Source organism: Phycodurus eques, chromosome 11, assembly GCF_024500275.1.
Source record: "Phycodurus eques isolate BA_2022a chromosome 11, UOR_Pequ_1.1, whole genome shotgun sequence".
Classification (NCBI taxonomy): Eukaryota; Metazoa; Chordata; class Actinopteri; order Syngnathiformes; family Syngnathidae; genus Phycodurus; species Phycodurus eques.
Window position 1 is genome coordinate 23,135,681 of NC_084535.1, and position 26,710 is coordinate 23,162,390.

The 26,710-nt window shown below is 42.5% G+C and overlaps 1 protein-coding gene across 3 annotated transcripts in view; it reads right to left on the reverse strand.

The window, feature by feature from the left end:
• The window catches only part of hs3st1l1 (heparan sulfate (glucosamine) 3-O-sulfotransferase 1-like1), a 35,831-nt gene extending 14,875 nt beyond the window's left edge, over positions 1 to 20,956 (reverse strand). The window contains exons 1-2 of one of the 3 annotated variants that reach the window (XM_061690422.1): positions 20,754 to 20,956; positions 18,096 to 18,198 (exon numbers count right to left, since the gene is read on the reverse strand). The gene's annotated coding sequence lies outside the window, so the exon portion shown is untranslated. Of the gene's footprint in view, positions 1 to 9,344; positions 9,424 to 18,095; positions 18,199 to 20,753 lie in introns of those variants that run through there. The other 2 variants (XM_061690424.1, XM_061690423.1) reach the window with 2 other exon arrangements.
• Positions 20,957 to 26,710: the final 5,754 nt, after the last annotated feature.

Below are 26,710 nucleotides of genomic sequence, written 5' to 3' on the forward strand. Positions count from 1 at the left end.
AAGCATTGGAGTTGTGTGTATTAGAAAAAAAAGTAACCACCTGTATCAGCACTCTGTCACCTTATACGTTATCTTGTTCCTCTGGCAAGCATGCCTCTGGCAGGTTTGAAAGTAATCCCAATATACAATTCTAATACCTGGTGGGGGATAAGGGAACTGTCTGGAATGTAATGACAATATCTGAACATCTGCCATCCTCAGTATGTGACAGAATCAGGTTGAGGACTCACAAGGAATAAAACATTGTGCCATTTCAGCAGGGTGACTTTCATAACACAGACTCATCTGTGCAGACCTGATGCTCAACCTACAAGCTATTATTACAGCCCATACACGGCTAAGGAGGGTGTAGTATTATTTCCCCCCCCCAAAAGAAAGAAGCACAAGCAGTGCAGTTGATCACTTTTGTGTCACAATGATGGATGAAGCCAATGCCTGAGATTAACCAACCCAATTTAAAGCATGAGAATTTCTCAGACATTTTGTTGCACTGTTTCTTCGTGAATATGTCATCAGTTGCCCCTCCTCTGCCTCCGTGGCCCTGTACAAGCAACCAAAAGTGTTTATGGAAGATAAGAGGCGAAGGAGGTCGCAGGTCCAATAACTTCTTTTATCACCCCACGTTCTTGCAGCAAGAGCCATTTCACTGGTGAATTTGCTGAAGATGAATTCTTAATGAGAGAAATTTGTGAACCAAGCATCGGGGGTCTAATAGGGGAATAGAAAATAGATCACCGATAGGATATTGCTTGTTGGGCTGCTTTGTCTGGGGCAAAAGCCTTTCGAATTAGTTCACTAACAAAATTATGGGTAGGTAGGCAAGTTGGTAGGTAGAACTGTATGTACAGTCATTATTACAGTAACGTCAGCAAGTGAAATGGGTGTTTTAATTAAAAAATGTTGAACTGATTGCCACGTAATATAGACATCATCTGATATATTATATTTGTTTTATTTTGATTGTACTTCTACTCAAATGATATGAATTTTTTTCTTCTTCTTACAAACAACAAATGTAAGCAGTGGTGGGATGGAAGTAGCTCAGTCTTAATTCAACAACGTTGCTATCTGACTAAACCTGATCTGGGAATGATTACAATCACATGAACTCGATCTTATGCGTATTAAGTGAGAAAATTAGGAACTTAATTAATTTTTTTCCAGATTGTGGAGGGAGGTTCTTGTCCTTGATTGTATATTTAAAAACATCATCTTGACTCCTCAGTCCTTTTTTTTTCCACAGGCTGTCCAAAGCATATTACATTATTATTAACATATTATTATTATTATTATTAACATGCAACAACAAACATCACCAAAGATTATCAAGAAATATCACATTGTACAGACCACAAACCTAAACTTGGAAAATAGTCAAACAATGGATCAATAGTCACTGAGTAACCCTCTCGCCTTCCTCCCTGTGCTGTAACACCTCAATTAACCACCATTCACTTAGACAGGGCTTGTTTTTGGCTTTGGCTGATTTTATCTCTACATATCTACTCCCCCAATAGACATCAGGGCTCCATCGGTATTAGACAAAGACGAGCTTCAAATTGATGATTAACCTTTATAATCCTGCTTGTACAGTATATTGAAAATGGCTGTCTCATGTGCCGAACAAAGGCATTTTCAAATGCATTTTTAACGTGCAAATGGGACAGCGTTTTCCTTCAGATGCTTGGCTGGATAATGAAGGCTCAAGCATCGTCTGATAATGAATCCAAAGAGGTGTAGTAGTTTCTGTTTTTTTACATGCAACAAACTTCAGTGGCAGAATGTAGGCTGTAATTGCTGCCTCATTCTGAAAAGAGGCATCAATTAATTGTGGAAAAGAGTGCTTGTCATTGTTTAGATGGCTTTATTAGGGAGTAATCAGACATTTAACAAGTCATTTCCCCCTATTTAACTCCAACTGGGGAGATAATTGTGTCACTTACTGGGCAATGACTTTGCAACGACTGTGCCCATTTGCAATGTGTCTTGCATTGAATCACAGGCCAGTGTAATCGTTGTACTAGAAAGTATAAATAAAGATATTGTGAGGCATGATCTCAAATAGACCAGTTCAGGGTGTACCCCGCCTCTCGCCCGAAGATAGCTGGGATAGGCTCCAGCATGCCCGCGACCCTAGTGAGGATAATGTGGCAGAGAAAATGGATGGATGGATGAGCTCACATACTTAACATCTGCAAAATGTACGTATGATTAATGAGTAAAATGTATATAATCATCAAATTTCTACACCACTTGTCCTCATTCGGGTCATGGGTGAGGCAGAGCTTACCCCATCTTACTCACATTCATACTTAAGCAACATTTAGTCTTCCTCCTAACATGTGAGTTTTGTTGTGTGTGAGGACGTATCCAGAGAAAACCTTCACAAGCATGTACAGGAAGAACGGTCTGAGCTGAGATTCAAACCCAGAACCTCTCCTCTGTGAGGCAGACATGCTAACTTTTATATTTGTTTATCAATTAGTTTATTAGTATGTGTCTTAAACCCAAAAATATGAGTGATTTTCACTGTGAAGTCAGCAATAGCGAGAGAGAGAGTTTATACAGTACACTTTTCTGATATCAAAAGCCATACCTAATCTTGCCGTTGCTCCAGATCTTTGAAGTAGAACACACCTTAGACCTTGTAATCTTATTGTGGTTTATTAAGCACTAAAGATGATCATGCAAAGATGAAACCGCTTTGAAATTTCACTTGCAAGGTGAAATTGCATTACCGTGCTGTAAATTGCAAATGTAATTTTCATGCCTGCTTGTCAAAGCACTGAGGTTCATCACATCCATTCATTTTCCGTACCGCTTCTCATCACAAGGGTCGCGAGCGTGCTGGAGCCTATCCCAGCTATCCTCGGGCGAGAGGCGGGGTGCACCCTGAATTGGTCACCAGCCAATCGCAGGGCACATACAAACAAACAACCATTCGCACGCACATTCACCCCTACGGACAATTTAGAGTCTACAGTTAGGCTGGTCATTGATTTTGGCGGAGTTGGGGTGCGTTTTTGTTCGCTGCCATTGGGAGTGGGCGCGTCTTCGTGCATGTTCTTCTTTGTTGGTTTTTGCCGCTTCTTCTTCGCGGTGGACGGGCTGCGGGGGTCGGGGTGTTTGTGTTTGGGCGCATCCGGGAGGGGGAGGTTGCGGAGCATTGGTCCCGGTTCCGTTCGGTTCTTGATTCTCGAGGCCCAACCCTACTCATGAAAGGTGCTTAACTTGGGCTCATTTGGCGGGCTATTACGTTTATTTATTTTTTATTTTTTTTTGTGTGGGTGGATGCTGGCTCAAGCGTTGGGCCCTGTTGATGGCTGGGGACCCCATGCCCTCCGGGGGTCACCCTTCCTCGATGTGCCGGCTCAGCAACTCCGTACACCAGTTGACTAACATGCATGTCATGGTGTTCATTCACTAATAAGTTCGATATAGATTTGAATTACTTGTGCTGGGATCACTTATAACAGGGTTGTCAAACTAATTTTTGTCGCGAGCCACACTGTAGTTATGGGTTCTCTTAGAGGGCCATTAAGTTTGTGTCATGGTCCATGTTTTAGTTTAGATTCTGTTTAGTTTTAGTTTTGTATTGTGTGCTCGTTTGGTTATTGTGTCCACCTGTTCTCGTCAACCCTCTACCTCAGGGTGTCAAACTCATTTTTGCCACGGCCCACATCGTAGTTATGAATTCCCTCGGAAGGCCGCTACGACTGTGGAAGATTACCCCATATAATTAAATACAGTATACACAACACAATGAATAACCAGTTTTGAATCCTAAGCCTATAAAAACTTTTTCAACTGTTTACTTTCAAAGCGGGATTGGTAACAAAAAAATGCTTGCAAATATCTCAATGTTATTAAACCAAAACACAATTAGAAATTTTTATTTGCTTTCGCGGGCCAGATAAAATGATGTGGCGGGCCGGATCTGGCCCCCAGGCCACCCGTTTGACATTTGACTTATAACAAAACAGGTTGTATTAAAATATCAAAGCACAGGTTCTTACAGGTAAAACCCTTTTCTGTCTGGTTGCATTTTCTATAAACACCATATTAATTAAAAAAGTTTAAAAATTAAGCAGAGAGAGTATTTCAAACTCCCCTGTTGCACAGCAAAACTGTTCCAGCAGAAAGGTATACAGAGCCACCTTTCTGCAGGCCATGCAGCTGAACAGGACAGGTTTAAAAAAAAACAAAAAAAAAAAAACATGCATACTCCACACAGGCGATGTCAGATTTGAACCCAGGTCCTCAGAACTGTGAGGCAGAAGTGCTAACCAGTTGACCACCATGCCACCATATATTTTATATATATTTAGAATGTATAATATAAATTTATATATATTTAGAATTTATTATATATATATATATATATATATATATATAAAATAAGCAGGTTTTACTAGAAAAGTCATACATTTTATACAACATGACAAGCATTTTACTTTAATTCCAACTGTAAGACTAAGCCTATTTAAAGTAGAAAATGGAGAAGTTTGAAAAATCTATTTAAAGTTTAGGATGTGTTGTAATCAGCTTTGAGGAAGATTGGAAGAGCTGCATCTTGGCAAACCTCAAACAAAACAAAGAATCCTCTTTAGTAACCACGGACAGCTTCCAGCACAACCTCTGGACACAGCAGCAGGTCTTGCTCAGTAAGCTCAGTAGGTCTTGCTCAGTAAACTCAGTAAGCATGAACATGAGACATCATTAACACAGCTACGCTATTTCACTGTGGAAACTCCTCCACACACCACATCTTCATCCGAATGTGGTTGATGGAGAGTTTGCCAAATTGAGTGTGAAACATTTCCAAAATTAATCTAACTTTATGTCAAAATTAGATTTCAGAAATAGGCAAATTATGTATTATTATTTAATAGGGGTGACATATATATTCTGATTTTTCAATATGGTATCAGCACATGGAGCATATTAGTTTTATTTATTTATTTTTTTTTTGCTGTATACATTATTTTGTGTCACTGATGGTGTAGTGGTACACTCGCCTGACTTTGGTGCGGTCAGCGTGGGTTTAGTTACCACTCAGTGACGGTGTGAATGTGAGTGCGAGTGGTTGTTCGTGTCTATATGTGCCCTGCAATTGACTGACGACCAGTTCAGGGTGTCTTATCACCCTTTCCATCCGTCTGGATAACAGACTCCGAGAGAGAGTACGAGAGAGGGGGCTATGCTCAAGCAAAAACTCTCCCAGTCCGAGCACCACGGCGTCAGCTTCTCACCCGCCTCCCGCACTGTCTTCTGCACTTCCGTCACTCCCTGTAGCAACCGGAGAGCCCATGCAAATTGGAAAGACACGTTTAGATCCACAGGAGCGTCAGCGTCGTGTCATCCAGCGGCTGTGTATCTACTGCAGTCAATCCCGTCATTTCATTTCCTCTTGCCCCCTCCGACCAAAAGACCAGGCTCACCGCGAAAAGAGAGCGTTGTGGTGAGCCAAACCTCCATTCCCTCTAGCTCTTACTCCCGCATGACCGTTCCTGCTTGCAACATAGTTTCTGCTCATAACACGCCCATTACTGCCCTGATTGATTCTGGTGCCGATGACAATTTTATTCATGTAGATATAATTCACCAGCTCCAAATCCCTCTCCAACCACTTCCGAACCCCGAAAAAAGTCACAGCCCTGGATGGCAGAGTAATTTCCCCTGTCACCCACCAAACAGTGCCTATCAGGCTCCTCATTTCCGGTAATCACCGCAAATACATTGCCCTCTTTGTCATTCCTTCCCCTGAGACCCCCTTAGTTCTTGGTATTCCCTGGCTCAGACTTCACAACCCCACCATAGACTGGACTCATTTATCCATTACAGGATGGAATCCTCATTGCCATTCCCACTGTCTGCTCTCTGCCATTCCACCCTCAGAAGACACACCACCCTTTGCCGCCCCAGTGGACCTCTCACAAATTTCTGAAGAGTATCATGACCTCTCCCTGGTATTCAGCAAGGACTTGTCTATCTCTCTACCCCCCCACCGCCTATACGATTGTGCCATTGACCTCTTGCCAGGAGCTCCACTTCCCACCAGCCGACTCTACAATATCTCCCGTCCTGAGAAGAAAGCTATGGAGGATTACATCCGTGACTCCCTGGCTGCTGGACTCATATGACCCTCCTCGTCTCCGGTCGGGACTGGATTTTTCTTCATGGAGAAAAAAGACACCACTCTCCGCCCATGCGTCGACGACCGAGCACTCAATGACATCACTATAAAAACAAGTCACCGCTACCCCTGATCGACCCGTCCTTTGAACCCTTCTGCGAAGTCCAGCTTTTCACCAAATCGGACCTCAGTAACGCATGCAACACACAGCTCGCGGACCGTCATCGCTCCCTGGCGCCCGAATATAAGGTGGGTCAATCCGTCTAGCTCTCTTCCCACGACCTCCCACTTCAAACATAGTCCCGTAAGATCACTCCGCGTTTCATCGGTCCTTTCCCCATTACCAAAATTATCAATCAGCTTCTTCTAGCGATACCACGGCCCAGCTGCCTCAAGTAAGCGTCACCATACCTCGTTCCCTTTTTGACTCCTGTCTCTCCTCATTCTCAGTGTTCCCCTGTGTTCCTGATCCACGTCATTCCTGCCACCAAGCCAGCCGCCTGTCCTCTCCAATGCCTGCCACCTGTCCACGCCACCGCCTGCCAACGCACCCAGGACCACATCCGTTACCTTGCCTCAATAATCAGTTCATTATATTCTATCTGCCTCCGCCTGCTGTTGGGTCCAGCTCCTCTCCAAACGTGACCGTTTCACCAGTCCAATTTAACAACTCGTGTCGCTTGACACCATTCGATAAATGAAATGGAGCCAGACCATCACATGCACACAGTCCAGTCACATAAAACGTCTTCAAAGTGACTCATTTACGTGGCATATATCTATATTTACCTTACAGATTGGCTCCAGCTCATCCAATGAGGATAAAAGAGCAGCTATATCATGCCAATAAATTTCAGCGTTTCAGTCTACAAGAACTCCACTTGGAACTTGAGAAATATACAAGAGGCTTTCTGGGTCTGCATTTTTTTCAAAGCGTAAAGGCCTCTTTATACTCCCAGCGCTCGCGCGGGTGACAACGCCCGCATTGCATCACGTGACCGACGCATTGGGCTGCGCGGCCCCTATGCGGCACTTGATGCGCATATGGCACAAATTGTCGCCACGAGCAGAATACCTCGGAGATCATCTCTCGTGATTGGTCAGTTTTTGTCACATGCTGTGACGACGTACTCAGCTTTCCCCTTGGTTAAATATACCACCTACGCCGCCGCCTTCTTGATCGATTTTGCAATATAATTAAACGCATCATCTGGTCATCTAGGTCCATTTGTTCTACCAGACACTGTTCCACAGTCGCCATTGTTGTTGCTTTGCTCCTTGCTCCTGAAAGTAAAAACGGCAACCGGAATTGGCAAAGAAATGCAGAGGAAACTCCACATTGTGGTGTCCGAGCCAATACCAGCCGTAGCGACACCCCGACTTGGAGGAGAACTGCAGCACATTTTCAAAACAGCGCACGTGTGTTGCACTCGAGTATAAAGGCAAACTGCGTGCGGGATAGCTGCAGTGACGTCAGCGCGGTCGCCGCCGGCGAGAGTATGAAGAAGCCTTTATGCTCCGTAGGATCAAACCAGCAGGTCAGCCACTGCAAGATCTCGAAGGAGAAAGGTTTTATGCATATTCAAAAGTAGTATGTAAAAAAATAAATAAATCTGCACTGAAGATAAAGATATAAAATGGCAGACCTCAAATTATTTTTTTCAGTAATGAAACAGATGTCAGCATTGCTGATAAAAGTAATGGATCCACTTTTCGAAGTTCAAAATAATCCATTTATATATAATTCTATATTCAATCATCTCTGCCTGGTGAGCCTATTGTGCTGTTTCACATGTGTGAACAAAGAAAGCTAATTTAGGACCATTTACTGTGGTGGAATTTGGTTTTACAGAATGGTATTTTGTTTTAAAAATATATTGATTAAAAGTGATATGGTAGGCCCATTTTATATTTTTGTCCATTTGACACTTTTTAACAAATATATAAATCTGACGTTACTCACTAACTACTCAGTCCTTGAGTATGTTTTCACTGTATACATTCAAGTAATTACTATGTTTGGAGGACTACTTTTTACCTTTACTTGAGTAATACAGTATATTTCTGAAGTAACAGTACTATCACAATTTTTGCTACTCTACCCACCTCTGCCCTTCTATTTAGGTATGGCAAAGATCAGGGATAACAATGTTGACCCATGCTTGGTATTCAGTGCATTTAAAAAAAAAAAAAAGTATATACATGTTTCTCTAACCTCCTGCTTGACAAACTCTTGATTTAACGAGGAGCTCCTTCAAATACATAAACACATCCTAAATGCACTTATCCACAAAGTCACTTTTTAGCTCCCAAAGATTAATCTCAAAGGTTTATTCAAAAAACAGGCAAATGGAGAACACATTTCACAAACTTTAATCTGTGAGAATATCATCGTCATCTGGTTTTCTCGGCTCCATGAAAGTGCACATACCCACACAGTCGGAACCGGTATTTACAGCTTGGCCTGGCAGGGGCATCGGAAACAAAACAAATCGTTCTCCTCTAGACGGGGTCGTGACCCCCCACCACCCCCAGGGAGACACAGCTACCGTTAATCTGCCAAATATGACATGGCTGGGACAATCGAAAAGCAGCAATACAGGTGGAGAACAAAACAAATGAATAAATATAAACCTATCATCAGATGATGGTGAGGCTTTATTGAACTTCTAAAAAAGTTCCATGAGATCTGTTCATTGGAAGTTGTCACTGCTCTGGGTGCTCTCATGATGATATTGAAAAAGATGACATTAAGGAATAAGTGAATTTTACAGGCTCCGGCATTGATGCAAATTGCAAGCAGAATTCGCTCATGCTGCATGTCAACAGCAGTTTCAGATGCTGCTTTTACTTCATGATGCGATTTTTGTTCATGTGATGAAACATGCGCATTATATAAAATATTATGCTAGTTGGAGGTCACACCTTTTGTGCAAAGACAAAAAACACTCATTGACATTTTTACTGCGAGATACTATAGGACATAAAGTCTTTCAAAGCATTCTTGGACAGTTCATCCATTCATTTTCTGAGCCGTTTCTCCTCACAAGGGTCGCGGGCGTGCTGGAGCCTACCCCAGCTATCATCGGGCAGGAGGCGGGGTACACCCTGAACTGGTTGCCAGCCAATCGGAGGCCACACATAAACAAACAACCATTCACACTCACATTCACACCTCAGGGCAATTTTGAGACTTCACTTAACCTACCATGCATGTTTTTTGGGATGTGGGAGGAAGCCAGAGTCCCCGGAGAAAACCCACGCAGGCACGGGGAGAACATGCAAACTTCACACAGGCGGGGCCGGGGATTGAACCCTGGTTCTCAGACGTGTGAGGCAGACGCTCTAACCAGTTGTCCACAGTTCCACCTGGAACATGAAAAAAATCCAACTTTAACAAACCCCCTTTCCTCACAGCAGCCACAGACAGACCATTTTGTGCTTTTCATCAAGAAATGAAGATGCACTTAATATATATATCCACTGTGGTCGAGAGATCAGCAGCTGGGTCGGATTTCTGGTTGTGCACCACGGGCCATATTCTCCCATGTGATTAACTAAAAAAAGGAGCGCAGTTGCACACTTTTCCGACTGTGCAGATTCTCCTGTCCTCTTAAGTCCATGCCAGATACGCACTCTGGGTGGAGCAACCTCAAAATGTGTGTGTTCGCTGACAAATCTGGCTTCTTGCACATTCTCAGGTCAACTGAAATACTGATATTTATTGGAGAAGAATATCATCTACAACTATGCTCTCCTTCAAAGTGTTAACGTGAGATTGCCGAAGCAGTGTGCACATCCTGACTGGCCGATGACACATTCATTACGAAAGGGATTTTTTAATTTAAAGTGTGCTATATTTTTCTCAATGATTTCAATGACATTCAAGTGTCAGGAAAACTCCATGCTCCATGAATTATAGACAGCGTCATAATTCAGTGAATCACACCTCCTTGGTGTTTGCACACTCATTCCCGAGTTCAGGGGTGGCCAAGCATTCAGAGGCTAAGAGCCACAATTTTTACTATTCCTGCAAAGAGCCACATCATATACACAGGGGCACACACAGGGTGTGATCGGAGATTTCTTTGCAGAAATTCTTTGTTGGCACAGTTGTGCCAGTTTTCCCCCGTGTTCCACGCCCCTGGGCACACATAAACTGCTCCTCTTCCAACGTCACATCATTTATTAAGCTAGAGGTACGTCGTGTAATGAGCACAGTAGTTGGATTTGTTTTTACACTTTCATCAAAACACCCACTTGATTAAAAACAAGTTACAAGTAGTTAAAAACAAGCTCTCTCCGCCAAATATACACTCTGGTCGGAAGCCGCCATATTTACAGGTATGTGTGTAAACAATGATGTCACCGCACATTTGCATCAAAACAGAGCATGCACAGTCAGAGCGGAGATTCACACATTCGGATTCATGGTTAACATGACGAAAATTTATTTCTGATCGGATTGGAAAAAGGAAAATTCCATCCCTGTGAAACCAAATAAAATTTTATTCAATTTTGGCCTGTTTATTCCAATTGAGGTGTTTATATGGCACATTTTCATAAGGGGAAACTGTGTAGTCTGTTCCGAGTGTTTCCGGGTTGCCTGGCAACAGGCATTATCGTGTGGCGTGAACGTAAGAGCCGCAAGAAACTGGTCAAAGAGCCACAGACGGCTCCCGAGCCGCAGGTTGGCCAGGCCTGCCCTAATTAATCACAGTGGGTGTGTCGGAAGTTGGGACGGGAGAATGCGCATGGATGAAAAGTGCACAAGCCTAGGCACGTAAAAAAAGACTTAAACACAACCTGGACAATATACACTCAAGGCAATCGTGAACAAGCGAGTGGCGCAAGCGAATTATGTATGATAGCTTTAATTTGCCAAAAGTTTAAGTGAAAGTTATTGGCTCAGATGGCTTGTTGTCTGAAGTACTTCCCATACATGTGCCCTTTTTTATTTTTATTTTTTGATAGTCCACAACTTCCATCCATCCATTGTCTGTACCGCTTTTCCCGACTAGGGTCACGAGCATGCTAGAGTCTATCCCAGCAATCTTCGGGCGAGAGGTGGGGTACACCCTGTACTGGTCGCCAGCCAATCACAGGGCACATACAGACAAAAAACCATTCACACTCACATTCACAGCTACGGGAAATTTAGAGTCTTCAATTAACCTACCACAGATGTTTTGGGGATGCTGGAGGAAACCGGAGTGCCCGGACAAAAACCCACGTAGGCATGGGGAGAACATGCAGACTCCACACAGGCGAGGCCAGGATTTGAAACCCGGTCCTCAGAACTGTGAGGCAGATGTGCTAACCAGTCGTCCACCGTGCCGCCAGTCCGCAACTTCATTTATTATTTTCAAATAATTTCACTGACAACACCACTGGCCCCGAGGCTAGAGTTGGTGGTTCTTTGGTACAAAATCATTATCACCCTGGCTAGTGATATCATGAATACTGAAACTATTTGGAATATACTGTATAATATAGTATTGGCCTCAACTCCACCTTCGGTTGTCTCTCTAATTTTCTTTAGGGAAAGAGGTATTGTTTTGATTGACCTTTGCTGGTATGATTTCTTTTTTTTTTTTAGCCAGATGCTATCAATCTACGCAAACGATTTCCATGAAGAACCATGTGGAGAACCCATTAAATTTCAGCGAGGATCCAAGTCAACACTTTAATTTCACTTTTTGCCACTATAGTCACCTCGTGTTGCGGCCAATCGGGGCAGTGACACGCAGATAAAGATGCTCCTACAGTGCTTGAGTATAAACATATGGCCTTGAACATCATTATTTTTTATTTAAATATTTTTAAGATGTTAAGCCTTCGTAGAGGTCTGTACTCTTCTGAATGCTATTCTACTTTCACAATACTCATACATCCAGCTGTAAAAAGCTAAAGTCTGATTCTGGCCGAAAGGCTGAGTTCAGACTCTTGAGGCTTTTGTTGACGAAGATGCACCACCCAAGAGTCTGTGACAGCATCAATACTGCTTTTGATGCGGTTCTGTTGGTGCACATGGTGGATATGACTCTGTAACTGATGTGCAGCATATGGACAAAGGTCTTAGCACCATGGATTCCTGCCTGCTGCACTCTCATGAATTATGGAATTCAGCACAAATATGCAAATCTGGGCATTAGCCTAGTTATACTGCTGTACTGTAACTTACAGTGACTTATTTATTATGTATGAAGCGAGTATTGGAGTGAGAGGTCCTGGCAGTCGGCTTCTCTCGGATGTGCCGTTTCACATCATGATTGAGCATAAATAGTAGGAGAGGTAGCTCCAAATCGCAAGCTTCCTTCCACTCGGAGGAACAATTAGAGCCTGCCTCCACACTCAATTGCCAAGCTGCTTAAAATAACAATGGCTTGCACTGGATTTGGAAGGCTGGAAGATACACAGGGAATAAGTGTGCAGTTGTTGCTAATCCTCTAATTTCCCCCCACAAGGCTGATGTTAAATGTGATCAGTGATGAGTCAGGGGAGGCAGGATGGAAAATGGAGAACACACCAACTTATGAAACACATCAAAATCAATCTGCTGCATGTCACAATGCAACATCATTGATTTTGACCTGAGAGCTGTTGTAAATATCATCATGGTTGTCAACATGCTAAATCAAAAAGTCAATCCACTGCTGCTCAGTGCTGAAATTATACACACATCAAGCTGCAGGCTCAAAGTCCGATGAAATAAATCCTGCAGCTTTGAGACAAAGTGAGCTATAATTAGCACTGGTCAAAGTCAATCATCAAGCACACGACAGCGGATGACTTGTGTTTAACAAGCAGCCAGGGGAGTTTGGATATCTCGTACTTGTGAGGCGGGTCACCAAAATGAATAGTTGTTATGCCTAGAATTCAAGAATCATGTCTACACTCTGCAGTCATACGAAGTATGCTCCACTACAACACAACTTAAACAATCATCGTGAGACAGTCAAGTCAAGGCAGTGAGACAATTTATATATATATAAATAATATTAGCACATCTGCCTCATAGTTCTGAGGACCCGGGTTTGATCCGGCCTTGCCTGTGTGGCGTTTGCACGTGCCTGCGTGGGTTTCCTCCCACATTTCCTTCCTGTTTCCTCTCACATTTCAAAAACATAAATGTGAGTGTGAATGATTGTTTGCCTATATGTGCCCTACAATTGGTTAGCTACCAGTTCAGGGTGTGCCCCGCCTATCTCCCAGAGTTAGCTAAGATAAGTGCCAAAACGCCCGGGACCCTAGTGAGGATAAGCGGTACGGGAAATAGATGTGTATATAAAATACTTCTTCCTTTCCTTTCAGCTTGCCCCTTTAGGGGTCGTCACAGCGTGTCATCCTTTTCCATGTAAACCTATCTCCTGCATCCTCCTCTCGAACAGCCAACTGCCCTCACGACATCCATCAACCTTCTCTTTGGTCTTCCTCGAGCTCTCTTGCCTGGCAGCTCCATCCTCATCATCCTTCTACCAATATACTCTCTATTTCTCCTCTGGACGTGTCCAAACCATCGAAGTCTCGTCTCTCTAACTTTGTCTCCAAATCATCTAACCTTGGCTGTCCCTCTGATGAGCTCATTTCTAATTTATCAATATACAATATACTCTCTATTTCTCCTCTGGACGTGTCCAAACCATCGAAGTATCCTCTCTCTAACTTTGTCTCCAAAACATCGAACCTTGGCTGTCCCTCTGATGAGCTAATTTCTAATTTTATCCAATCTGGTCACTCCGAGAGCAAACCTCAAACTCTTAATTTCCGCCACCTCCAGCTCTGCTTCCTGTTGTCTCTTCAGTGCCACTGTCTCTAATCCGTACATCATGGCTGGCCTCACCACTGTTTTATAAATTTCGCCCTTCATCCTAGCAGAGACTCTTCTGTCACATAACACAACTGACACCTTCCTCCACCCGTTCCAACCTGCTTGGACCCGTTTCTTCACTTCCTGACCACACTCACCATTGCTCTGGACTGTTGACCCCAAGTATTTAAAGTCCTCCACCCTTGCTATCTCTCCTCCCTGTAGCTTCACTCTTCCCTCACCACCCCTCTCATAAATGCACATATATTCTGTCTTACTTCGGCTAATCTTCATTCCTCTCCTTTCAAGTGCATGCCTCCATCTTTCTAACTGGTATATAGATATATATACTTCTATATACAATACTAAAGTCCATCCATCCATCCATTTTCTGAGCCACTTCTCCTCACGAGGGTCGCGGGCGTGCTGGAGCCTATCCCAGCTAACATCGGGCAGGAGGCGGGGTACACCCTGAACTGGTTGCCAGCCAATCGCAGGGCACATACAAACAAACAACCAATCACACTCACATTCACGCCTACGGGCAATTTAGAGTCTTCAATTCATGCATGTTTTTGGGATATGGGAGGAAACCGGAGTGCCCGGAGAAAACCCACGCAGGCACGGGGAGAACATGCAAACTCCACACAGGCGGGGCCGGGGATTGAACCCCGCTCCTCAGAACTGTCAGGCTTACGCTCTAACCAGTCGTCCACCGTGCCGCCAAAATACTAAAGTATAATTAATATTTTCTTAAGTCTACTTAGAGCATGGACCCTTTTTAGTTTTTAAGGCTAACATGTTCTCATGATGAAAATCCGACAAAAAGTTCAGCACTCAAATTACTGTATGTTGGACTATTTTCAAGCAAACACTGGCATCATCATTGTGTCAGTGTAATTTCTTTCTCCTGTATGTGCAATCCCCCCGCAGCAATGTACTTGGCATACTGTACTACTGCAACAGATTCCAAATTTATGAGTTGCTAATAAAAACTGTTATTTCAAGGAAACAGCAGAGTAAAATGTATTGTTTAATTTTGAACGAGTTATTGTTAGGAGGATCTAACACGATATACATTCTTTGCAACTGTATTTCCAGTGAAGCATTTTGAATACAAACATTTTACAGCCTTTTAGTTGTCTCAAATTTCAAAGAAAGCCTGCACATGCTGGACATGTAGAATACATCATATAAAAGTTACAAGAAAATGTTGAACTTCTTGTGTTTCCAGGTTTTCCCCAGGCTAAAGTCTTATAACACTGCTTCCACTGAGTACCCCACTAGTTTCGACTCCCACTTGTTCTTGCTGTTTGTTCATGTACTCTTATTTACTATTCTAACGCTTGTGGCGCATGCTCACTCAGTCTTCTTTGACCCACATTATTCACAGCCACTAGCTCATTAATAGAGTTTGTTTCTTGGCCCAGTTGTGGTAATGGCAAATAATCAGGCTGTGAAGATTCACAGCAACATAAGCATTAATAACTATTATTGCTAACTATAATGAAAATGGAAAGTTAGATTGGAGCCATACGTTGCTATCAAGGCATACAAATGTTAAAAAATGTCTTCCCAGTACAATATTTGTTAAATCTCACACTCAAAATAGACATCAAAACAAAGGTCCCGCTGTTTTCTCGATATATTTTTTTCTACTCAACCTTTAGTCAAAGCCTTGAAATTGAATGATACAAACTGTTGAGCAAAAAGGCCCTTTGTTGTTCTTTCATGATAAATATTTTTTTTCTTCTTGATGAATAAACCAACACACCCCAGACATTCACACGCAGAGAAAAGAGCTCAAGAATTAATTAGCATTTTAAACAAATGCCTGTATGCCTCAGCTAATAGTGTTCATTCCTTAATTGAACAAACAAAGCTTCATCAAATATTAATTCCACTTCCTTGTTGCTTTCAATTGCGCTTGATTAGAAAAACATTGAGGGGGGATAATTTTGTTTTTGTTTTGTTTTATTCTTTCCTTTGCTCAGCCCAATTTTTGGGTGAAGTGGAGCCAATTGGATGAAGTCCAGAACATAAACAGAAAAATCACTCACGGGAAATAGATTTCCCCGTCACCTCCTCCTCCTTTCTCTAGCCTTGCCACATAAAGCTCTCCTCACATTATGAAGTTTAACATCTCCTTATCCAAGATCTTAATCCAGACATCCATCAGGACACCTGCCATTTTTACAAACAGACTCAATGCTCATTAACATTGAGGCCAGGTTTCCACCAAGTGGCACAGATGAGCTCAGTTCGCCACAACATGATTTGGAATGGAAAAGCCCGATCTGGCTTCAGTTTTTACTGCGGGGTGTGTAGGTGAGATGGGGATAGCTGTATGAGGAATATAAATAGTAGGACATCATACTGTACCAGAGTGACAGTGTAACAGTAAAGCAATGGAGACATTGATTATTCTTTGTTCTTGCTTCTTGTTATGTGGCATCGAAGAATTTTGTTTGAGAAAAGGTACCTTTGTGACTACAGTGTGTCTAGTTTCACCCTTTGGTCCTGTGCCACTGCTGTCGATACCCCATTAACAGGTGCCAAAAAGTGTTGATGGTACAGTTTATCCTGGTAAACCTCATGACAGTAATTTGTTATGACATGCAAATGGCTGTACTTCTTGGTGGGGGGGAATCCTGCTTTCTCTCAGACATCACTCACACTTTTGGTTCTAGCACAGTGAAAAAAACCAAAGTATCTGTCTCATTTTAGCTTCTAATAAACAGATGCTCCATTCAAGAGAATCATTCGTGTATGAAAATAAAAAGAGTGATTGGGTTTAATCTTGACCTTCTGTCCTTACTCATTAGAGCCTGTCAGATTATTTAAAGTTCCCATGAACCACCGCATTCAGTCATTGATCGGTTTTACAATGAGGAATAAACAGCACCTCTGGAAGAATATAATAGTGTTCATTTAATTCACATTCATTCCAGTACAGCGAAACACCCGCTACTTGTACCATTCGGACGACTCAAAAGTAGGGTTGGGCATGGAGAATTGGAACCGGGACTAACATTCCGGTTCTCCCGGAATACTTCAAATTAAAAGATTTGGGTTCCCAGTTTCGATACCGACAGTCCGCCGACCCCGAAGAAGAAAGTGGCAAAAACTAATGAAGAAGTTGCAAAAACCAACGAAGAAGAACACACACCAAGACATGCTTGTGCCCAACAGCGGCGGTGGCAAACAAAGTGTGTCTTAAATATGTTAAAATAAATGACCAGTCACCTCAGTGTAACGTGGAATAAGATTATAGATCAGAGGACAAAGATGTTAAAACATTTATTGATAACTATAGAACCCCTTTACACACCACATCTGCCATTTCAAAGTGATTAGTTAAATCGATAAATATGATTCAGAAAGGGCCTTCTGCTTTTTGTATCCAGCGCCTTCCGGTCTTCGGCTCTATCTTGTCTGTGACGTAACCTGAGCCAAACAGCCTGTTTATTCGGCGTGGTGTGCTATTGTTTAATCCTGTTGTTCCCGTCCTTGTATATTTGTTGTATGATTTAGCGATTTCACCATGGTTTATTGTGTGGCAATTGGTCATACAAATTGTTTCAGGGAGTGGCAAGAGCTTCTTTGGCTTTCTAAGTGAAAAAGGAATACGTGACTAGTGGATAAGGAAAGTCAATCGACAGGGGAAGAAACATGGTCAGGTATGGTTGCCTAGCAAGCATTCCAAACTCTGTGCTGATCACTTCAAACCGGCGTGTTTTGCGAAAGACTTCGCAGAAAGTATTGGATGCACAGGTGTGGTTAGGCAGAGGCTGAAACCAGACAAGAGTGGAGGATTTGCTTGTATACAACTACGACTCTATTATGGTTATTATGCACTGGGGAGTAGGATAAAATGGCCCACGCAGTACTTTTCAGTACTGTCGTCTGTACTTTTGCCTATATGACAAGCCAACAGACACGGCAAAGACTTTCTGTGCGGCAGGGTTATAAAGCTACTCAAGCAAGGGGCACACAATATATCGGAATACTGCATCCTATGTAAAAGCTTGTGCCACTGAAACATATATGAATATATTGTATAATACGTATAGTCATGCTAAAAAATATTGGCAGCCCTGGGGTGCCATTATTTCCATGACTGTATAAAGAGACATGCTTTTGACATACCGTCACATGAACCCAGTGGCCACTCTCTTCTTCTGTTGTACAGCTGCTACTTGGCTGCTCATCGTCGTCACTGTCAGGTTCCGACCTCCTGATTGGCTCAAACCTGCACGGTTTGACGATGCCAAGTTCAGTTGGGTGCTTCTGTATGCCAAGTTCCCGGTGGAGTGCTCAATACACGTAATAAAAACCCAACTTTTTCGCTGAACTATAGCTGACAACTTGCTGGAAGTTACGTGCATGTATTACATAAAATCTAAACAATGCAAATATTAATTTTAACAGAACCCATAACATCTTTATCCTCTGACCTTTATATCGTGCTAAGGCGGCTTTCACGATGTGTAGAAGTCTGACGTGCACCCTCCCGCTCCGAGTCTCAGCCTACACCACACGGATCTTCAGTGAAGTCAATTGGGTGTGTGAAACAATTAAATACATCTATGCCAACAAGTTAAATGGTGGGTTGCACTCTTGCACTGATTGTTTTTAACGTTTATTTTAGTCTTTCAACCAACAGTAAGAGGTGATGACAGACACAAAAGTAAAATATAAATTACTTTATCATACTTGAAAGAAAGTATGTAAGTACAGTCGCATTAACATTGAGCTAAAACTCCACCAAATGTCAAACTAGCAACTTTACATCACAATGAATTGGGACAAAATCCACAAAAAAATTTCTCACAGTATCACAAACACTAACCTTGGGTCCCATCGGTGGGTAGGTAAAGGAATCAACATTTTACCCAGCATTTGGTTCAATACATTACTCTTTTTCTTGCATCTCATTTTACTTTTGGTTTTAACGGTGTCGTGCGAAGTTATTTTTCATGCCAAAATGCTGAGTTCACCGTACCCTTCAAAATAAAAGGCTACATGCTTAAAACAGGCAGTCATGTTGAAACTTGCACATACAAACCATTTGATGTGATAAAATAGTCACAAATAACTATTTTAACAACGCTATATTTAACTTTTAGCTGAAACATTAATTAATGAATATTAAGTCAATTGGGTTAGTTCCACACACATTGCCTTTTAGTTCATACGTTTGATATTGACACTGCTTATAAATACCCCCGAGTCAAATGTTCATTTTAGTTTATGCTTCGGGCTGCTAAGAAAATGGATGTTCATAATTTTGGACACCATTTATTTAAACCATGCAAAAATTTTTGACCCACCCCCCTAAAAGAATAATCGATAATCGTTTGGAACCGGAATTGCTCAAATTCAAACAATGCCCAACCCTACTCAAAAGAAAACAAAACCATTAAGTTTGAACCTGTCGCTAAGGTAACTGCCAGCATATCGCGTGATACCTCAGGGTGTATCAAAGCATGTTTCACTGTTTTTCTTAGACTTTTTGTGCCTTTTTAAAAGTATTTTTCCAGAAGAACTAGAAGACTATGTCCCGAAATTAGACTCAGTCAAGTTAGAAGACTCCAGTGTCAACATAGTTTCCCTGTATGTTAAGTATTTTGCTGATTTAAATTTGACTTAAAATCACTCCACACAGGAGTCGAGCGAAGATTTGAACCCAATGCCTCAGAAACTAACCAATTGTCCAGTGTGTCGCCCATTATTTCCCATGGGAATGATTGTTTTGAACTCAGAACAAAGGTCAATCGACATCCCAGATCAGATTTAGTTTTACCTTAGAGGTTTGGCTCCATACTGTATGCTCCATTTGCTTGACTGTATTTGCTCCATTCAAATTGATTTTAAGATTTAGGCCAGTCTATGTCCAATGGAAAGTCATATTCACTCTCCTAATGGGCAGTCTGCAGCCCAGTTATTGCCAGAAAATTCACAACATATGTCCCAGCTTCAGGAGCTTAAATACAACAGGCAATTGGCCTTAGACCACACATAAATTGAAAATGAAATTATGCCATATTTAACATGGGATATAGGTGCTTTTTATAAAGCTCACAGTATTTCACTGGAATTTCATCAGAGGATCAGCGCCAGTCAGACAATAGCTTTTCGCCCTTGACAAATTCCTCCACCTGGTCCCGTCAGTTAACACCCACATGCTTCTAATCAAAGGTGAATTACACAGCTTGTGGCAATTGGACTATCATGACATTAAAAAGTGGCTGTTGCAATTGCAGAAGTTGGATCTAACACCTGGAACATTAAGCTTAGTACGTCAAGTACAATGTATTTTACATCATCAAAATTACAATGAGGTAGAAAAAAATGCCCAATTTCTGTGTGCAATTGTCGTTCTTGACCCACCCAGCACAACTCAACTGTGCAAAAACATTTAAACTGCTTCTGTAAAGTTGTTCTTATATGACTGCGTGTACCTTATCCACTGTGAATCATATCCAGGTATTTAATTGGTTGTGATATTTTAATTAGGAGACTAACATAAAACAATACTTGATCTCTTTGGGATTTATTTCTATACCGACAGGAAAGGAAACTCAATGATGGGTCTTTTTTTTTTTTTTTTTTTTTTTTGTGTAATTTAAGAAATGGCTGGCTTCAAGGCGATTCTGAATTGTCCCAATACAGTAATTGAGAAATGACTCACCTGTGAGTATCGTTAATCAACAATTTAAATCCACGGGTGTCATTAAACTCGTGCGAGCGAGACACAACCGCACACAAAGACAAGAGAGGAAAGGCGTGGGAAAAAGTGGTTACCTCGGTGAAGATGTCAGCGCGTCTCTTGGCGTGTCTTGCTTTCGGCAGCTACTGATGGTGACGATGGGGATGAAGATCATGCCGAAACAAGGAACGCACTTTTGCTCACAGCCGGTCCACATAAACGATCAGCAAATTAAATCGTCCGCTCTCTTATCGCATCTCTGTCAGGTGCAGAAGAGAAAAGGAGTCAAATTTTACCACTGCCCCTCCTGACGAGCGTGTACACAGACACGCGTGGAACTAGAGCGGGAGAGGGAGAGAGGAGAGAGAGAGAGAGAGAGAGAGAGAGAGAGAGAGAGAGAGAGAGAGAGAGAGAGAGAGAGAGAGAGAGAGGGAGAGCGGTGGCAGACTGGTGGGAGGGTGGGAGGAGCTGAGTACTGTTGGGTGATCAGGTCAAGGTGCTCTCTTCACTTATTATCCTTTTTCTATATTGCTTGTTCTCATAAGGCTCCTGGGTGTGTTGCACCCTAACACAGCTTCAACCTGGCGTCAGCCGGAGTGCTTGCCAACCAATCGACCAATAAACAATTTGATAAATTGGCTCCTCAATTAATCTAACATGCATTTTTTTCCCCTCACAAACTGTTTCTTCAAACACCAAGAAGGGGCAATAAAAGTCCATTGTTGATTATCGGATTTTTTCAACATTAACTGCTGTGCAAGTAAAACACGAAATCAACTACTGAAACCCAACACCCATAATAATGTAATGTATTAGGTAATACTCTACCTTTTGATTATGAGAGACAAGTCACTTTTTATAGCCCAAATCGATGACAAAATCAGAAATTAATCAAGCATACCATTGAACCACTACTGCTATCTTTATTTTCCCTGTTTAGAATACAAGTAGTAAATAATATAGAATAATATCAAGCATTGACTATATCATTTCGGTTAAAGAGCTGTTACATACTGGAGGATTGCAAAACATGAATTAAAAAAAATATATTTTAGCAATGACCAATGTTGTTTCTTTAAGGTCTGGTGGTCTAATACACTGTATAAATAAATGGAATAAAACATGAATACAAATAGGACATGGGGGGGCTGACAATCATAAGGTTTGGGTTCAAAAGTTTTTTCATCAGGTACTCCGGATGTGTTCCAACTATCGCACTCCTCAGCCTCTCTTGTAAGATCTATTGAGGGGTTCTGAAGAGGAGAGCCCATCATGAAGGCGAATGTCAGATTCAGGAGGAGCAGTGTGGTATTCGTTCTGGACGTTGAACAGTGGACCAGTTATAGAGGGTCTTGGAGGTGGCATAGGAGTTCAGTCTACATGTGCTTTGTGAACTTGGGGAGTCTTGGGGGACGAGGGTGCTCGGGGTGTATGGTGTACAGGACCCCTAATACAGGCTATTCAGTCCCTGTACAACCGGTGTCAGAGTCTGGTCTGTATTGCCAGCAGTAAGTCAGATTCATTTGCAGTGAGGGTTGGACTCCACCAAGGCTGTCACTGATTCTGTTCATAACCTATATGGTATATTGAACAGTAAATTGTGTGGTATATGGCTCTACCAATATATATATATATATATATATATATTATATATATATATATAATAATATATAGTAATATATAATATTTATATATATAGCAATGTAATAAATAATAGGTAAAAAAAAATAAACATGCAATGCAGCAATGTAATACTGGTAACAATAAAAAAACAATTTCAAGGCTATCCTACTTCTAATAGAGTCAGACCAGTATATAGTAAGTTCTAATGCAATTGGAACATGACAAACAATAGAGCAAGCATACTTCTCATGGAGACTCTGGAAACAGGCTTTGGGAAGAGGAAAAGTGTACATGCACGATATCTGAAGGGTTGCCCGAAAAATAATATCGCTCATGAAGGGTCAGTGTGTGTCTATTAACCCCATCAAAAACACTGATGACTTCCTGTCTCAAAATGTTGCATTAGCTCTATGGCTCAGAAACATAAAAGAGAAAACCAAATAGAGGGCACGTGAAGGGTGCATTTATTTTTCAGCAGCCCAGTCGGACAGAGAGAGGAAGTCAGGGATCAAGTCTGATTGCTTAAAAATGTACGGTGCTTGTAGGGCGGGCTTAAGGTGGGCAACTAAATTTACTCTACTACATCTTCATGATCTGGCATTGGGTAGTAAGAGTCACTCAATAACTAAAAACAGTAAGTTTGTATGTACTGTATGTGCGGTGGCGTGCAAAGGAGGGGTGGGGGTGCATTTTCCCATCAGCACCCCCACTAAAGCATATTGGCCCCGGGCAGCAACACACCTTTGCATGCCACTGTGTATGTGTGCAATCACTTAGGACCAGGTACCTGCCTGACACGTGCAGTCAAAAGTTAACTGCATGCTCCAAATTAACTTTTCCTGCTGACTCAGAGTCTTTGATAAAGAGACAAATTAGGAACGGATGTATTAAATACACTTACCGGTACATTTTAAATTAAAATGAAGACGTCATTAGAGAGAATGATACATTTAGAGGCAATGCCAACACCTTTTTTGTTAATTGGATATATATTTCAATATCCTAATAAACCATTAAAGTGTATTCAAATAACACCAATGGTCGTCACAACTGATCGCCTACATGGTGAAATCTAGTTGACACAATAGACAGTGTTCAGCCTTGTCCCACCCAAGCCTGAAAATTGAAAGAAGAAACACTCCTGATGATGAAATTTTCATTAAGCAGATAGAGCTAAGAATAGTTTCCCAATCCCTGGGCATCTTGCATCAGCTTGTACAGATAGTTCAGTCCACACAGAGGTCTGATGTCTTGTTAACTAAGGGAACGTAATATGTTTGTAGGGGGATCCTCCCTAAGGTACAGTATGCATGCACCATAAGTCACATGCTGCTTCAAGAATCAGTGACTCTTCTTTATCGCAGCATGTCATCGTCCTTTATCTGTCAATACAATGTTGTCTCTCTGTGAGTGTTACCAAAGGCTGGGAGACAAGAAACACCACATGGGAATTCAGCAGCTCTATCTTGTGTGAACTGTTGTAGGGACATTTGTTCAAAGACTGGGCGGAAATTATAATTCCTGCTTGCCAAACTTGAACCCAGATCTCTTGGGAGGTGTTCTTTGACCATTTCAATTCTGATACTATTCGTCATAGAACTGAAACCTGGATCTGGATTTGACCTGAGGCCAAGTGTGTTCAAAAACATACACATTGACCATGACAGCAAAGAACCAGTTTTTGTGGCATGTTAGCCAGATCACATACGCATTCATTTTGACAGCTAACTGATTCTGCCTCCCCTTTCCGTAGTAAGGAGAAAACCCACCCAGGCACGGGGAGAACATGCAAAATCCCCACATGCGATGCCGGATTTGAACCCGGGTCCTCAGAACTGTGAGGCAGATGGGCTACCATTTCCACAATAAAAAAATAACAAACACAAAAAAAAACCTGAAGAGTCGTAATCCCAGCCTAGATTTGAACCCAAAATCCTTGTAGGTTTACCACAATAACAAAGAGCCACTCTATCACACAGTTGCTACTTGCTGTCTGTTATTTCCTCATGTGTTTGTTTATTTGTCAAATATTTACAGTGTTTCACTGACATTAATTACTCTATTTGCCAAAATTAATTCAGAAGGGCCTAATAATATGAAATAGATGACATTCGGAGTTGCATTAATATTTTAATGTGAGGAGGAGGAACAGACTGGTCCTGAGCTACAGAAAGTAGAGCTTATGAATTTGATGGTTCCTCCTCCCTAATAAATATTCACAATCATGACTTGTCACGTTAGCTACCGCTCAGAAAACAATTCTATTAAACTGGAAAAACAAACACGCTATTAACATCAATCAGTGGCTAAATCTCATCATAGAATATACTGCGCTAGAAAAAATATCAGTAGAGCGAAAAAATCTATTACACATATACCTAGATAGCTGGTCACCTTTCCTCAACATGCTAAATCTAGACTCTTGATTCCTTTGCCTGAGTAGGGTGCCATCTGACATTTGACAATAGCAAGACTATTTTCATAAGTGTGAAAGTAAACAATGGAATTCGGTATTCTTTGTTGTTGAGGTTGTTGTTGTTTTATTATTGTTCGATTTATTTCTTTTTCTTTTTTCTTTTATTTTCACACATTTGAGATCGGTTTGCATGGTGAGAGGACACATGCATGGTGTGATCTTCTCCTCTTGTCCCTGTGTTTGCTGTTCCAGAGTCTGTGGGGGCGGGGCTTTTTTCACTCCTTCCTGATCTTGGGGGTGGGGGGGAACCACTGGGGCGACCTCCTGGGGAGTATTGGTGGTGTGATGGTGACTCGCCCATGTTCCGTGGGTTCTGGAGAGGTGCCATCTGGCGCCCGCATGGGTCCCCCGCTCTGGCTGCTGGTGGGGGCTGTGCTTCCTCCTCTTCTCTCCATTCCTTTCATCCCGCTGCAGTCGCCTCTTCCTCTTCCCGTAGGGTAGCCGGGCGGTCCCGCTGTGTGGGGTGGCCCTCTTTGTCGGTGGTTTTCCGGCCACTCACTTTATATGTTTTTCTCACTAATCACATCTGGGCACATATCCATATCAAAGGGGTTCCTGGGGGACTGGTATGGGATCGGGAGGGTGAGGGTGTCAGACCGGGTAGGGCCAATGACTGCCAGTCGTGGACCTGGCAGTCATAGTAACAGGGGGGGAGGTGGGTTCTCACTTAGTTGCATGGTGCTCCTGAGGCCGGGCCTCCCGGGCTGGATGACTGCTTGGTGTTTGGGCTGACCTCTCATGGCCCGCGGCTGATGCTTGGTCCCATCCTTGTCGGGTGCCCCTATTTGCCCTCCTTTCCAACAACCAAGGGGCTGGGCGGGGACTGGCTGCATCGTGGGCCCTGCGGGTTGGGGGGGGAGGGTGGCTCTCCTGGGGGTGGAGTAGGGGGTGGGGTGGCAGGGCGTGTGGGGTGGGGGGGTTGACTGGGGTGGTGGCATTGGGTCCCTGCTGCCCCCACTCGGTGGCCAGTTGTCGGGGCGCCTCGGTGGGGCCGGCGGACCGCCCTGGGTCCCACAGTGTGGGAGGTGTCCCGTCCACTGGGCTGCTCTCGGGTGGACCCCTCGGCCCGATCCTGCCCCTCGATTGATTGGGTGGGGTCCTCAGCCTCCGCGGTGCGGCCACAGCAATTACAGGAAACAGTCTTTGTGTATGTATAACGGTGTCAATTCACTTGCATGTATCCACAGGCACACACATCTGGGACTCTTTCACTGGGTGTGGGGTCACGCACTTCCTGCGACAAATAACTCATGAATATGCAAATCACTTGTCTATCCCCTCACTTATACTCTCGTCGTGTAGACTTTTATAATTTACATGAATTAATCCCACCACACTTCAGTTGTACAGCCAGGTTCACGACCCTTGTCCTGCATGCTTCTTCTCCTGTCCTTGTCCTGTTCTATCTTGTCCTGTCCTTCCCTCACAGGGTGCAGCACTGCAGCCCCAAGCAACACTCGTTTCATTGTTATAGATAATGTAATGATTTACTTCTCTCATCCTGTTTACAAATAGTGCTTTGTCTTTTATCTTTCTTTCTCTCTCCTCTCTAGAAACTTTGTTCCGTTCGACTGATCGACTCTGATTCTCAATAAACCTCAATTATAATATTAAGAAACCACAGCGGAAGCTTAAAATGTCCACTGTGACACAGTAAAACTGTTCCGGCATAAAAGGGATACAGATTTTCCATTCTGCTTGACCTAAAATCTGAACAGGATGAAAAAAAATAAAAATAAAAATGCATTTGATGGTTCTGATGGGATTTGATACTTGGCCTCTGCCCTCCTCTACATTATAGCCTGAATTGTTGTTTTTCTCTTCAACACTCTGGCATGAATTATTTGAAACGTTTCAATTGCATACAACAACGTTGTCATAACCATCTTAGTTCATTTCACAAAAGCAAAATATGAAAGCCATATATGCCAGTATGTGGTGCTGTTACATACC